Raw genomic sequence first — 15,554 nt, forward strand, 5'->3', positions numbered from 1 at the left:
AAAAAGAAAAAAAGGAGCGGTTGGGAGAGTCAGTCACCCGCCAGCCTGAAAACAGACCTCAGCCCCTCACCCAGACTGGCCAGGCACCCCAGTGGGGACCCCCACCCTGATCCAGGACACCCTTCAGGGCAAACCAGCTGGCCCCCACCTGTGCACCTGGCCACTATCCTATATAGTAAAAGGGTAATATGCTTCTCAGCACCGGGATCAGCGGAGCCGTGAGGCCTCCCAGCACCGGGATCAGCGTGACAGGGGGCAGTACCCAAACCCCCTGATCGCCCTGCGGCTCTGTGTGTGACAGTGGGCGGGGCCACAACCTCTGTATCCGCCCTGCTCTGTTCGTGATGGGAAGGCATCCCAACCCCCTGATCTGCCCTGCTCTGTGCCTGATAGTGGGGAGCTCCCTAACACCCTAATCACCCTGCGGCTCTGTGTGTGAAAGTGTGCGGCGCCCCAACCCCCTGATCGACCCTGTTCTGTGTGTGACAGGGTACGGAGCCCCAACTCCCCTGATGGGCCCTGCTCTGTGAGTGACAGGGGGCAGCGCCCCAACCCCCTGATGGACCCTTCTCTGTGAGTGACAGGGGGAGGGCCCGCAACCTCCCCATCAACCCTGCCTTTTGTGTGACAGGGCGCGGTCTCCCAACCCCCCAATCGGCCCTACCCTGAGCGTGACTGAGGGTGGCATCGCAACCTCCCGATCCACCCTGCTCTGTGCATGACAGGGGGTGGCGCCCCAGCTCCCCAATCAGCCCTGCTCTGAGCCTGACCAGGGGCTGCACCTAGGGATTGGGCCTGCCCTCTGCCACCCGGGAGCAGGCCTAAGTCAGCAGGTCGTTATCTCCCGAGGGGTCCCAGACTGCGAGAGGGCACAGGCTGGGCTGAGGGACCCCCAAGTGCACAAATTTTTGTGCACAGGGCTTCTAGTCATATAATAATAGCAAATTAAAAGTATGAAATAATACTTTTATTTTACTATAAATTTAAAATGTTATGTATTGTGTAGTCATTTCAGAAGTCTTTTTTGTGTTTTTACATAGTTTGTTGGTCCTTTATTTGTTATAAAAATTACTGGCTGTTTTTACTCAGGCATAATTTGCTTTTTATATCCATTCCTAAACAGATAAATTAAGAAAAATACACCTACAGTTCTGGCAGACCACTTGTTTATTTAACAAGTACTTAGTCTTGGGTAGAAACTAGAGAATCAACTATTTTGTAAGATAGGTGTGGTAAGTGAAATGATCGAAGAAATAACACATAAAGGGACTGCTTAGTTTAATTTTTTAAAAAATATATTTTATTATTGATTTCAGAGAAGAAAGGAGAGGGAAAGAGAGATGGAAATGTCAATGATGAGATAGAATTATTGATCAGCTGCCTACTGCATGCCCCACATTGGGGATTGAGCCTGCAACTCGGGTATGTGCCCTGAATGGGAATCGAACTGTGACCTCCTGGTTCATAGGTTGATGCTCAACCACTGACCTATGCCAGCCAGGCAGTTTAATTTTTATGTTGATGGCATTTGTAAAGAATTGGATGTAGGGGTAGATATATCAGAAAGGTTTTTTCAGAAAAATAATCTTTTAAACTATTCTCCAAGAGGAGAGTAAGAGTAAGCTCTCTGAAGAGAGCTGTGACATACTCCAGGCAGAGGAGCAACCTGTATAAAGGTTCGGGGAAAAAAGGGAGGGGTGATAATTGAGGGAGGTGGGGAGAGAAAGAATGACACAAATAAAGAATTACAAGAATGTGAGTATGAAGCGAGAAGTGTTGAGTATTGACTCCAGAAAGAAAACTGGTATAGACTATTTCATGTAGGGCAGTTATGATTAGAATTTAATGCTGTTAAGCAGGGGACTGACATTTCAGAAGAATCTTTCTGGTTGACTTATGGAGAATGATTTCTAGATACAGGGAGACTAGTAGTTCCGGCAAGAAATGATGGTTTGGAATGGATGGTTGTGGTGGATATACATTGATGTGAACCTTTATTAAGAAGGAAAGTTAGCCTGAACCAGTTTGGCTCAGTGGATAGAGCGTTGGCCTGTGGACTGAAAGGTCCCAGGTTTGATTCTTGTCCGGGGTATGTGCCTGGGTTGCGGGCACATCCCCAGTAGGGGGTGTGCAGGAGGCAGGTGATCGATGTTCCTCTCTCATCGATGTTTTGAACTCTGTATCTCTTTCCCTTCCTCTTCTCTCTCATTGATGTTTCTAACTCTCTATCTCTCTCCCTTACTCTCTGTAAAAAATCAATAAAATATATTTTTTTAAAAAAAGAAGGAAAGTTAATTGGTTGTGGAGAGAGCAGAGCGCCTGAAGAATGGCTTCTCAGTGTACAACACATCCAACAGCAACTTGGGCTTACTCCTCACAGGTGGCAGAATACTATGCCTTTCTTGTGACATTACGCTCTATACATTAAAAAAAAAAAGTAGGGAACTTAAAAGGGTTGAGTTTGCTGAAAAAGGAATGGAAATGACTCCAGAAGAGCTGCAAGACCTAGTCATCATGTATTGGCAGGAAGTGGAGAAGCCACTTTGGACTTGACAATGGAGTCTTGGATCAAGCTCTTTCAAAAAATACATTCTGGTCTGGTGAGGCACTCCACGGACAGAAAGGTCAGATATCATCTAGAGTGTCAATGGAGGAGAGAGAGAGCTACATAACCAGACACCCTGAGATGAGCTATCATAGGGAGACAAAGAAACAGCCTGCATACAAAAGAAAAGAAGGCATCACTAGAAAAGGAAGTAAATGAAATAGAGGCAAGCAATATATCAGAGAAAGAATTCAGAGCAATGGACATAAAGTCACCAAAAACGATGGAAGACAAATTCAACAATATGTGTAAGAACCAACAGGAAATGAAGAACAAAGAAGAAGTGAAAAATGACATCGCTGCAATAAATAACTCAATAGAAAGCATCAACAGTAGACTAGAAGAAACAGAGGACCACATCAGTGAGCTAGGAAAAAATACCCAAGCAGAGCAGCATCTAAAAAAAAAAAACTTGCCCAAACTGGTTTGGCTCAGTGGGTAGAGCGTCGGCCTGTGGACTGAAGGGTCCCAGGTTCGATTCCGGTCAAGGGTGTGTACCTTGGTTGCGGGCACATCCCCAGTTGGGGGTGTGCAGGAGGCAGCTGATTGATGTTTCTCTCTCATCAATGTTTCTAACTCTCTATCCCTCTCCTTTCCTCTCTGTAAAAAATCAATAAAATATATTTAAAAAAAACAACTTAACCAGGAGGAGTGCCTAAGGGAACTTTGGGACAACATGTAATAAAACAACATCTGCATAATAGGGGAACCAGAAGGAGAGGAAATTGAGTGAGGAATAGAAAACCTGTTTGAAGAAATAATGACAGGTAACTTCCCTGATATTTGGAAGAAAAAACTGACACAAGTCCAAGAAGCTCAAAGAGTCCCAAACAAGATGAACCCCAAAAGACCGACACTAAGACAGTATAATTAAATTGGCAAATACCAACGACAAAGTAAGAATGCTAAAGGCTGCCAGAGAGAGAGAGAAAGTTACCTACAAAGGATCTCCCATCAGACTATCAACTGCTCAACAGAAAGACATCAGGCCAGAAGTGAATGGAATAAAATATACGAAGTCATGCAAAGCAAGGGTCTGAATCCAAGAATACTGTACCCAGCAAGGCTATCAACTAAAATTGAGGGAGAAATCAGGAGCTTCACAGACAAAAGAAAGACGTAATTGAGTTTATTATCACCAAACCAGCAATGCAAAAAACGCTAAAAGGTCTGCTATCAAAAGAAGAAATAGGAAGGGAAGAAGGAAGACAGGCATAAAGAATAAAAATGGCGACAAATACCTATCCTATTTAATAATAGACAAACATGGTAATTAACCATACCTTCACTACCATCGCCTTTGGCTGATCAGCATGATATGCAAATTAACCACCAACAAAGATGGCGGCTAATTTGCATACTGCAGGCAGGGCGGGACACCAGGGGCCGCCATCCAGGCCCCTGTGTGCGACCCCAGGAGCCGCTGGAAAGCCAGGCCGCAGGCAAGGCATCCCCCCAGCACCCAGGAGCCCATCGGTGAGGTTGCAGGCGAAGCAGCGATCAAGCAATGAAGGGGAGGGTGGGGGGTGGAAGGAGCTACAGTAGCAGCTCTGGCTGGAGACTGAAGACTCTGGCTGGAGCAAGGAGCAAAGACTGAAGGCTCCAGCCACAGCGAAGACTGTGTCCAGAGCGAAGATGGAAGGCAGTGGCCAGAGTGAAGGTCTGGGTCCCGGGTGCCAGAGGAAAACTGGTGCTGGCAGCCAGGGGAAAGAAGGTCTATTGCACGAATTTTCCTGCAACGGGCCTTTAGTCAATAATAACTTTAAATGCAAATAGATTAAATACCCCAATCAAAAGACATAGGGTAGCTGAGTGGATAAGAAAACATGACTCATATATCTGCTGTCTACAGGAAACCAATCTCAGAACAAAGGACTCACTCAGAATGATGGTGAAGGGACGGAAAAACGTTTTCAAGCTAATGGAAATGAAAGAAATGCTGGGGTAACAATACTTATATCTGACAAACCTCAAAGTGAAGGCCATAACAAGAGTTAAGGAAGGCCACTTCATAATATTAAAGGTAGCAATTCAACAAGAAGATATAACTCTGGTAAACATACCAGTATATGCACCCAATACAGGAGCACCCAAATATATAAAAAAAAACTTTTGGAGGACATCAAGGGTGAGATTGACAGCAATAAAGTCATAGTAGGGGACTTTAATACCCCACTAACACCACTGGATAAATCCTCTAAACAAAAAATCAGCAAAGAAACAGCAATCCTAAATGACTCACTAGATCAGATGGAATTGACATTTTCAGAACGTTTCACCCCAAAGTCACAGAATATACATTCTTCTCAAGTGCACCTGGCTTATTTTCAAAGATAAATCACATATTTGGACACAGGCAAATTCTCTTCAAATTCAAGATAGAAATCATATCAAGCATCTTCTCAGATCACAATAGCATAAAACTAGAAATCAACTACAACAAAAGCAATAAAAAAAATCAAACACCTGGAGGCTAAATAGCATGCTATTAAACAATGATTGGGTTACCAAAGATATCACAGAAGAAATAAAAAGCATCATGGCAACAAATGACAATGAAAACACAACAATCCAAAATCTATGGGACACAGTGAAAGCAGTCTTGAGAGGGAAGTTCAGAGCTCTACAGGCCTATCTCAAAAAACAAGAAAATAAGGTAATAAATTATCTAACCCTACAACTCAAAGAGTTAGAGTGCAACAAGAAAAGCCCAGAGTAAGTAGAAGGAAGGAAATAAAGATCAAAGCAGAGATAAACGACATTGAGATAAAAAAAAAAATACAAGCCCTGACCAGTTTGGCTCAGTGGATAGAGTATCGGCCTATGGACTGAAGGGTCCCAGGTTCGATTCCAGTCAAGAGCATGTACCTTGGTTGCGGGCACATCCCCACTGGGGGGTTGTGCAGGAGGCAGCTGATCGATGTTTCTCTCTCATTGATGTTTCAAACTCTCTATCCCTCTCCCTTCCTCCCTGTAAAAAATCAATAAAATATATTTTTTAAAAAAACAAAACAATACAAAAGATCAACAAAACCAAGAGCTGGGTCTGTGAAAGTATAAACAAGATTTATGAACCTCTAATCATGCTCACCAAGAAGCAACGAGAGAGGACCCAAATAAACAAAATCAGAAATGAAAGAGGTGAAGCAACAACCAATCCCACAGAAATACTAATGATTATGAAAAAATACTATGATCAACTCTATTCCAACAAAATGGACAACCTAGATGAAATGGTCATATTCCTAGAAAAATACAAGCTCCCAAAACTCAAGAAGAATCAAAAAAAAACCTGAATAGGCCATTAACTTATAAAGAAATTGAAACATTGATTAAAAATCTTCCAGCAAACAAAAGTCCTGGTCTGGACAGCTTTACAGGGGAGTTCTACCAAGCATTCAAAGAAGAACTAACACCTATCCTCCTTAGACTATTCCAAAAAATTCAAGAGGAAGGCATACTTCCAAGCTCTTTCTATGAAGCCAGCATTACCCTAATCCCAAAACCAGATAAAGGCACCACAAAAAAAGAACTACAGGCCTATATCCTTGATGAACATAGATGCGAAAATCCTTAACAAAATTCTAGCAAATCGGATTCAGCAGTACATTAGAAAGATAATACACCATAACCAAGTGGGGTTTATTCCGGGGATGCAAGGATGGTACAATATCTGCAAATCAATAAATGTGATACATGACATGAACAAACTGAGAGACAAAAATCACAATCATGTCAATCGATGCAGAAAAAGCATTTGACAAAAATCCAACAACCTTTCTTGATAAAAAGTCTGAGCAAAATGGAAATAGAGGGATCATACCTCAACATAATAAAAGCCTTATATGACAAACCTACAGCCAACATCATACTCAATGGGCAAAAACTAAACTTATTTCCCCTAAGAACAGGAACAAGAAAAGGATGCCAACTTTCACCACTTCTGTTCGAAATAGTACTGGAAGTTCTAGCCATATCGATCAGACAAGAAGAAGAAATAAAAGGCATCCAAATTGGAAAAGAAGAAGTAAAACTGTCCTTATTCACCAATGACATGATAATATACATAGAAAACCCCAAAGACTCCATGCAAAAACTGCTAGACCTAATAAATGAATTTGGCAATGTAGCAGGATACAAAATTAACACCCAGAAATCTATGGCCTTTTTAAAAAAAAAAATATATATATATCCTATCTAATAAAAGAGAAAAATGGTAATTGGCATACGACGATACCCTTTTCATTGGCTAATCAGGGCTATATGCAAATTAACTGCCAACTAAGATTGGCAGTTAACTGCCAACAAGATGGCGGTTAATTTGCATATGTAGGCACAATGCAGGGAGGTGAAAGGGAAAGCAGGAAGAAGCCCCCTGCCACTGACAGTGATTGGAAACCCAGGGGGGAGCTAAGAGCTGGGGGGCAGGGCAAAGGCGGCCCTGGGGCCGCCTTTGCCCTGCCCCCCAGCCATGATCAGAGAATCAGGCGCCTTTGCCGCCCTGGCCAGTGATAGCAGGAAGTAGGGGTGGAGCCAGCGATGGGAGCTGGACACGGTCGAAGCTGGCAGTCCCGGGAGCTAGGGGTCCCTTGCCTGGGCCTAAAGCGAAGCCCACGATCGTGGGGCCACTGCAGCTGCGGGTCCCCGCTGCCCGTGCGGGACGCCTCAGCCAGAGGTGTTAGGCCTAGGCAGGGGCGGAGCCTGCAACCACGGGGAGCTAGGGGTCCCCTGCCCAGGCCTGACACCTCTGCCAGAGGCCTCAGGCCTGGTCAAGGGGCCGATCCGGTGATTGGTGATCGGAGGGTGATGAGGGTCAACTCCTCTGGCCGAGGCGTCAGGCCTGGGTGGGGGGGCGGAGCCGGGGATTGGGGGGATATGATGGTCCCCTTGACTAGGCCTGAAGCCTGGGTCAGAGGCATCAGGCTTGGGCGGGGGGTGGAGCAAGCGATCAGAGGGAGATGGGGGTCCCCTGCCCAGGCATGATTCCTGGGCCAGAGGCCTCAGGCCTGGGCTGGGGGCAGAACCAGTGATCGGGGGGAGATGGGGGTCCCCTGCCCAGGCCTGACGCCTCTGGCGGAGGCGTCAGGCCTGGGCAAGGGGCCGATCCTGCGATTAGAGGGTGATGGGGGTCAACACCTGAGGGCTCCCAGTATGTGAGAGGGGGCAGGCTGGGCTGAGGGACACTCCCCCCAACACACACACCCAGTGCACGAATTTCGTGCACCGGGCCCCTAGTGTGTATATATATATATATATATATATTTTATTGATTTTTTTACAGAGAGGAAGGGAGAAGAGGGGTAGAGAGTTTGAAACATTGATGAGATAGAAACATGGATTTAGCTGCTTCCTGCACACTCCCTACTGGGGATGTGCCCACAACCAAGGTACATGCCCTTGACCGGAATTGAACCCAGGACCCTTCAGTCCGCAGGCCGATGCTCTATCCCCTGAGCCAAACTGGTCAGGGCTCTATGGCCTTTTTATACACCAATAATGAACTCACAGAACGAGAAGAAAAAAAAATCCCATTTACCATTGCACCAAAAAAAAAAAAAAAATTAAGATACCTAGGAATAAGCTTCACTAAGAATGTAAAATATCTGTATTCTGAAAATTACAGGACATTGAAAAAAGAGATAAAGGAAGACATAAACAAATGCAAGAACATACCATGTTCTTTGATTGGTAAAATCAACATCATTAAAATGTCCATACTACCCAAAGCAATCTACAGATTCAATGCAATCCCCATTAAAATACCAAAAGCATATTTCAAAGATCTTGAACAAACTCTCCAAAAATTTATCTGGAATAAAAAAGACCTGAAATAGCCACAGCAATACTGAGAAAGAAGAACAAAGTTGGGAGGATCAAAATACCAGACATCAAGCTATATTACCAAGCCATGGTTCTCAAAACTGCTTGTAATTGGCACAAGAACAGACATATAGACCAGTGGAACAACCAAGAACCCAGAAATTGACCCAAGCCATTATGCTCAATTAATATTTGACAAAGGAGGCAAGAGCATACAATGGAGTCAAGACAGTCTCTTCAGTAAATGGTGTTGGGAAAATTGGCCAGAAACATGCAAAAAAAAATGTTGTGATGAATGTTGTGATAAGGGTGCACATATCTTATCAAATTACTGTTTTCAGTTTCTTTGGATAAATAGGAGTGGAATTGCTCAATCATATGATAGTTCTATTTTTAATTTTTTTAGGAACACTTACTGTTTTTTTATAGTGGTTACACCCATTTATATCCCCACCAACAGTGTACAAAGCTTCCTTTTTCTCTACATCCTTGCCTATCGTTCTCCTAGTAATAGCCCTGTTGGTTTTTAAAGGCCAACATTTTGGGGGCTCATCTCTCCAGTGCAGGTTCCAAGGGTTGGGATGACAGATGTGGGGCACAGTCCACTGTCTCTTTAGGGAGGAACTCCATGTTTATGAGATTCCTTCCCAATGTGTTTTGCTATGCTGGATGTGGGTTTTTGGGCAGACCATGTCTCTGTCATCCCTTTCAGTGTCAATGTGGTCCTTTTATCCTTTATTGTAGAGGATCTGATTATTTAGTTGTAAGGACTTTTTCAGGGAGAATTGTTCCATATGTAACTATAGATTTGTTGTGTCTGTGAGATGAAGTGAGTTCAGGATCTTCTTATGCTGCCAACTTGAACTGCCTCCTAATTCCTTCTCTTTTCAATGTGACCTCACCTTTACCTTTTGCTATGCTTAATGTCCCTGACTTCTGCTGAGATCCGATGCTTCTAGCTTCTCAATAAATTAAAATTTCCATCTTTTATAGGTATGAGGAAGGGAATGTTACTTAACTATATAGGGTAAGGGCTTAACTTTATTTATTTTACACTAGAGGCCCGGTGCTCAAAAATTTGTGCACTCGGGGGGGTCCCTCAGACCGGCCTGTGCCCTCTCGCAGTCTGGGACCCCTCGGGAGATAACGACCTGCTGGCTTAGGCCTGCTCCCGGGTGGCAGAGGGCAGGCCCAATCCCTAGGTGCAGCCCCTGGTCGGGCTCAGATAGGGCAGATTGGGGAGTTGGGGTGCCGCCCCCTGTCATGCACAGAGCAGGGCAGATTGAGAGGTTGCGTTGCCACCCTCAGTCATGCTCAGGGTAGGGCCAATTTGGGGGTTGGGGCACCGCCCCCTGTCACACTCAAGGCAGGGTCGATGGGGAGTTTGCGGCGCCACCACCTGTCACGCAAAGAGCAGGGCCCATCAGGGGGGTTGGGGCTCTGTACCCTGTCACTCACAGAGCAGGGCCAATCAGGGGGTTGGGGCGCTACCCCATGTCACACACAGAGCAGGGCCCATCAGGGGGTTGGGGCGCCGCCCTCTATCACCCACAGAGCAGGGCTGATCAGGGGGTTGGGGCGCCTCCACTCTCACACTCAGGGCAGGGCCGATGGGGAGGTTATGGCTCTACCCTGTCACACACAGAGCAGGGACCGTGAGGGGGGGGGGGTTGGGGCGCCGCCCTCTATCACCCACAGAGCAGGGCCAATCAGGAGGTTGGGGCGCCGCACCCTGTCACACACAAGGCAGGGCCGATCAGGGGGTTGGGGCGCAGCACCCTGTCACACACAGAGCCGCAGGGCAATCAGGGGGTCGGGGAGCTCCCCCTATCAGGCACAGAGCAGGGCTCATCGGGGGTTGGGGCGCCTTCCCCTGTCAGGAACAGAGCAGGGTGGGTAAGGAGGTTGTGCCCCTCCCCCCCCCCCCCCCCCCCCGTCACACACAGAGCCGCAGGGCCATCAGGGGGTTTGGGCGCTGCCCCCTCTCACACTGATCCCGGTACCTGGAGGCCTCGCGGCTCCGCTGATCCTGGTGCTGGGAGGCATATTACCCTTTTACTATATAGGGTAGAGGCCTGGTGCACGGGTGGGTCCTGGATCAGGGTGGGGGTCCCCACTGGGGTGCCTGGCCAGCCTGGGTGAGGGAATGATGGCTGTTTGCAGCTGGTCACACACCCTTTAGGGTGGGGTCCCCTCTGGGGTGCCTGGCCAGTGTGGGTGAGGGGCTGAGGGCTGTTTTCAGGCTGGGGGTGACTGAAGCTCCCAACGGCTCCTTTTTTGCTTTTTTCGTTTTTTTTATTCTGGGCCTGCTTTACCTTTGAGGCTTGGCTCCAGCTCTTAGGCCTCTGCTGCTGAAAGTAGGTTTCTGGCCTTTGCTTACAATGTTGCAATCCTGCTGGCTGAAGCCCGGGACTAAAACAGGTTTCTGGGGGTTTGTTTAGCTTCTATATTTGTTACATAGTAGCTTAGAGTTGCAGCTCAGAGGCCTGCAGCGACAGGCGGGGAACGTTGGAGTCCTCCGTCACTGAAGCAAGCAAGCCTCATGTTAGTTTCAAGCTGCCTGACTGCCGGTCGCCATCTTGGCTGGCAGTTAATTTGCATATTGCCCTGATTAGCCAATGGGAAGGGTAGTGGTCGTACACCAATTAACTGGGTTCTCTTTTATTAGATAGGATAATTCTTTTAAAAATGTTTTTATTATTTTAGATAAAGAGGAAGGGAGAGATAGAGAAATAGTGAAATAGAGACATTGATTAGCTGTTCCTGCAAACCTGCTATAGGGAATCGAGCCCACAGCCCGGGCATATGCCCTGACTGGGAATCAAACTGGGGGTTGATGGTGCCAGGGCTGACCAGCAGACCCTGAGCAATGGGTGAATGATTACTGTGACACATTTTTATTTGATAGAGAGGGCTAAAGGATTGCCTGGCTATAGAAACCAAACAGCCCCATTTGCCTCCCTTCTTAGGCTTTTATTGTAACAACAGCTTGAACTAAAATTAACTATTAGATACTATCAGTAGGGTAAGTTCATGGGTTGATGCTCAACCACTGAGCCACACCAGCTGGGGAGGGGTTAGCATATTTTAAATACTTTCAATAAAATATTTATTTTAAATATTTTCTTAGTTTTGGCCTCACTCAGCACCACCATTGCAGTGGTACCAGTTATCTCTAATACCTGAACCTTTCCAGAATTCTCAGTGAAATCCGCATGCATTTTGTTGTGTTAGTCTCTCTCATACTCCCAACCCTAGCTTCTACACACACACACACACACACACACACACACACACACACACACACATGTATATATGGTGTGTGTGTGTGTGTGTGTGTGTGTGTGTGTGTCTCCTCAATCACACATACACATATATGCCCTCCTTTCCTGTGATTCCCATATATTGAGGTTGATGCTCAAGGATTGAGCCATGCCAGCTGGGCTGCTTTTTGTGTTTTATATAGTCTTTCTTCCTACTCTTTTTCTTGTAAATGTATGACATTTTTATTTATCATTTTAGTGGTATTTCAGCTTGGGGGCTTAGTATGCCCCAATTTAGTATGCCATCGAGGCTTATTACAGGTTTCCCTTAAGTAGAGACTAAGTAGTTTATTTAAGGACTAGAGGCCCGGTGCACAAAAATTTGTGCACTCGGGGGGGAGATGGGGTCCCTCAGCCTGGCCTGTGCCCTCTAGCAGTCTGGGACCTCTCGGGAGATAACGACCTGCTGGCTTAGGCCTGCTCCCGGGTGGCAGAGGGCAGGCCCAATCCCTAGGTGCAGCCCCTGGTCGGGCTCAGATAGGGCCGATTGGGGAGTTGGGGTGCCGTCCCCTGTCATGCACAGAGCAGGGCGGATTGGGAGGTTGCAATGCCGTTGCAATGCCATCCTCAGTCACGCTCAGGGTAGGGCCGGTTGGGAGGTTGGGGCACCGCCCCCTGTCACACTCAAGGTAGGGTCGATGGGGAGGTTGCGGCGCCACCCCCTGTCACACACAGAGCAGGGCCCATCAGGGGGTTGGGGAGCTCCCCCCTGTCGCACACAGAGCAGGGCCCATCCTCCCTGTCACGCACAGAGCAGGGCCGATCAGGGGGTTGAGGAGCTCCCCGCTGTCACTCAGAGAGTAGGACGATAGGGGAGTTGGGGCACTGCCCCCTGTCACACACAGAGCAGGGTGGATCGGGGGTTGGGGCGCCACCCTCTATCACCCACAGAGCAGGGCCAATCAGAGGGTTGGGGCGCCGCCACTGTCACACTCAGGGCAGGGCCAATGGGGAGGTTATGGCTCTACCCCATCACACACAGAGCAGGGCCCGTGGGGGGGCGGGGGGGGGGTGTTGCGGCACCGCCCTCTATCACCCACAGAGCAGGGCCGATCAGGGGGTTGGGGCGCCGCCACTCTCACACTCAGGGCAGGGCCGATGGGGAGGTTATGGCTCTACCCCGTCACACAGAGAGCAGGGCCCGTGGGGGGTGGGGGGCTTGGGGCGCCACACCCTGTCACACACAGAGCCGCAGGGCGATCAGGGGGTTTGGGTGCTGCCCGCTGTCACGCTGATCCCGGTGCCGGGAGGCCTCTCAGCTCCGCTGATCCCGGTGCCGGGAGGCATATTACCCTTTTACTATATAGGGTAGAGGCCTGGTGCACAGGTGGGGGCTCCTAGTTTGCCCTGAAGGGTGTCCTGGAGCAGGGTGGGTTTCCCCACTGGGGTGCCTGGCCAGCCTGTGTGAGGGGATGATGGCTGTTTGCAGCTGGTCACACATCCTTCAGGGTGGGGGTCCCCACTGGGGTGCCTGGCCAGCCTGGGTGAGGGAATGATGGCTGTTTGCAGCTGTTCACACACCCTTCAGGGTGGGGGTCCCCACTGGGGTGCCTGGCCAGTCTGGGTGAGGGGCTGAGGGCTGTTTTCAGGGTGGGGGTTACTGAAGCTCCCAACTGCTCCTTTTTTCCTTTTTTTAATTTTTTTTTATTCTGGGCCTGCTTTAGCTTTAGGCTTGGCTCCAGCTCTTAGGTTTCTGGCCTTTGCATACAATGTTGCGATCCAGCTGGCTGAAGTCCAGGGTATTTGTTACAATGTTTGAAACTGCAGGCTCAGAGGCCTGGAACCGCAGACGGGGAACATTGGTTTCCTCCGTCACTGAGGCAAGGAAGCCTCATGTTAGTTTCAAGCTGCCTGGCTGCCGGCCGCCATCTTGGCTGACAGTTAATTTGCATATCTCGCTGATTAGCCAATGAAAAGGGTAGTGGTCATATGCCAATTACCATGTTTCTCTGTTATTAGTGTAGATGTTATCCTAAAGAGCAGGGATGGTGCCAGGGCCAGCAGACCCTGAGCAATGGGTGAATGATTACTGTGACACATGTTTATGTGAAAGAGAGGGCTAAAGAAACCAAACAACTCCGTTTTCCTGCCTCCTTAGGCTTTTATTGTAACAACAGCTTGAACTAAAATTAACTATTAGATACTATCAGTAGGTAAGTTTCCTTGAGAAGATGCATGTGTCTGCAGTGTCCTTTAAGCAAGGACGTCTGAAGACTTATCAGAAAGATTCCAGTAAACACTCGGGGGTTTGTACTTGTTTGGAAAAGTCAAGGCAGGGGCTGCCGCCTTCAGCCAACTCCTGTCCCGTGCTTCCCCACAGGGTGGGCTTATAGGAGTAAAATAGGGAAGGATGGGAAACCCAATCAAGAATGCATTAATGAGAAGACACACAGATGGCCAACAGACATGAAAAGATGCTCAACATCACTAATTATCAGAGAGATGCAAATTAAAACGACAGTGAGGTAAACCTCACACCTCTCAGAGCGGCTACCATCAAGAAGTCAACAAATGACAAGTGTTGGTCAGGAGATGGAGAAAAGGGAACCCCGTGCACTGATGGTGGGAATGCAGATTGGTGCAGCCACTATGGAAAACAGTATGGAATAGCCTCAAAAAATTAAGAAAGTGGAAATGCCTTATGACCTAGCAATTCCACTTCTGGGAATATGTCTGAAGAAGCCCAAAATAAATACTAATTGGAAAGAATATATGCACCCCTATGCTCATTGCAGCATTATTTATAACTAGTGGCCTGGTGCATGAAATTTGTGCACATTAGCCCCTAGAGTACCTGGGAGCGCGATTGCGCTCCTCCTGTCTTTTGCCAAAAGTGCCAGGAGCACTATCAAAGCTTCAAAATGGCGTCCAGTTCTAAGTCTGCTTTTATTAGTGATGATGATATTGCTAAATATGTCAATGTAGTAAAGGTTTCCTTAAGTTTTTGAATATGTAACTTCATTTACTTGCGATTCATAATTTTTTTCCTAAACTGCTGTAAAATCAGCAAAAATGCCTTGGCAATTTTAGCATAGTTCCTAGGATATTGGTTGGCACTCAAAGGGTTAAAAGAGAATTAGAGGAAATATTTTAATATTGCTATTTTCCCTTTCTCTATAATAGAAGTGTCAGAGATGAAAGAAAATTAGTAAAATGTATATGAAAATCACCCTCTTGTCAGAGTCTGGGGTGTGCCACGAGACCCAGAGTCAAGTCCCTATCCACCCATGTGTGCCTCAAAATCGTGTGAGTCCCAGACCCAGCTGGCCCCACCCCCTTCAGGGTGGGGGGGCACAGCCTCGGGTCCCCCAGCTGGGCACCGTGCAAGGGCACAGCCTCAGGTCCCCTGTCAAGCCCTGCCAGGTGGGGGGCACAGCCTCAGGTCCCCCGTCAAGCCTCACTGGGCAGGGGGCAGGCACAGCCTCAGGTCCCCGTCAAGCCCTGCCGGGCAGGAGACACAGCCTCAGGTCCCCCAGCCTGGCGCTGGGCAGGAGGTGCGGCCTCAGGTCCCCCACCCCCGGTGTGAAGGCGTGATGTCCATTTGCATATTAGCTCTTTATCATATAGGATAGCGAAGATACAGAAGCAGCCCAAATGCCCGTCTATAGATGGGTGGATAAAAAAGTTGTGGTACATTTACACAATGGAATACTACTCAGCTGTAAAAAATAATAAAATCTTACCAACAGCATGGATAGCCTTAGAGGGTATTTTACTGAGTGAAATAAGTCAGAGAAAGACAAATACCATGTGATTTCACTTACATTTAGAATCTAAAGAACAAGATAAATGAACAAAACAGAAAC

General features: G+C 47.5%; 1 protein-coding gene and 1 non-coding gene across 14 annotated transcripts in view; both read left to right on the forward strand.

Moving 5' to 3' along the window:
• The window catches only part of MYO9A (myosin IXA), a 483,806-nt gene that overhangs the window by 312,198 nt on the left and 156,054 nt on the right, over positions 1-15,554 (forward strand). The window lies entirely within an intron of this gene.
• On the forward strand, positions 2,297-2,425 carry LOC132225179 (small nucleolar RNA SNORA11). Its single transcript, XR_009450812.1, has one exon. It is a non-coding gene; the product is annotated as a small nucleolar RNA SNORA11 (small nucleolar RNA).

This window comes from Myotis daubentonii, chromosome 1 (genome assembly GCF_963259705.1).
Source record: "Myotis daubentonii chromosome 1, mMyoDau2.1, whole genome shotgun sequence".
In the NCBI taxonomy this organism is placed as follows: Eukaryota; Metazoa; Chordata; class Mammalia; order Chiroptera; family Vespertilionidae; genus Myotis; species Myotis daubentonii.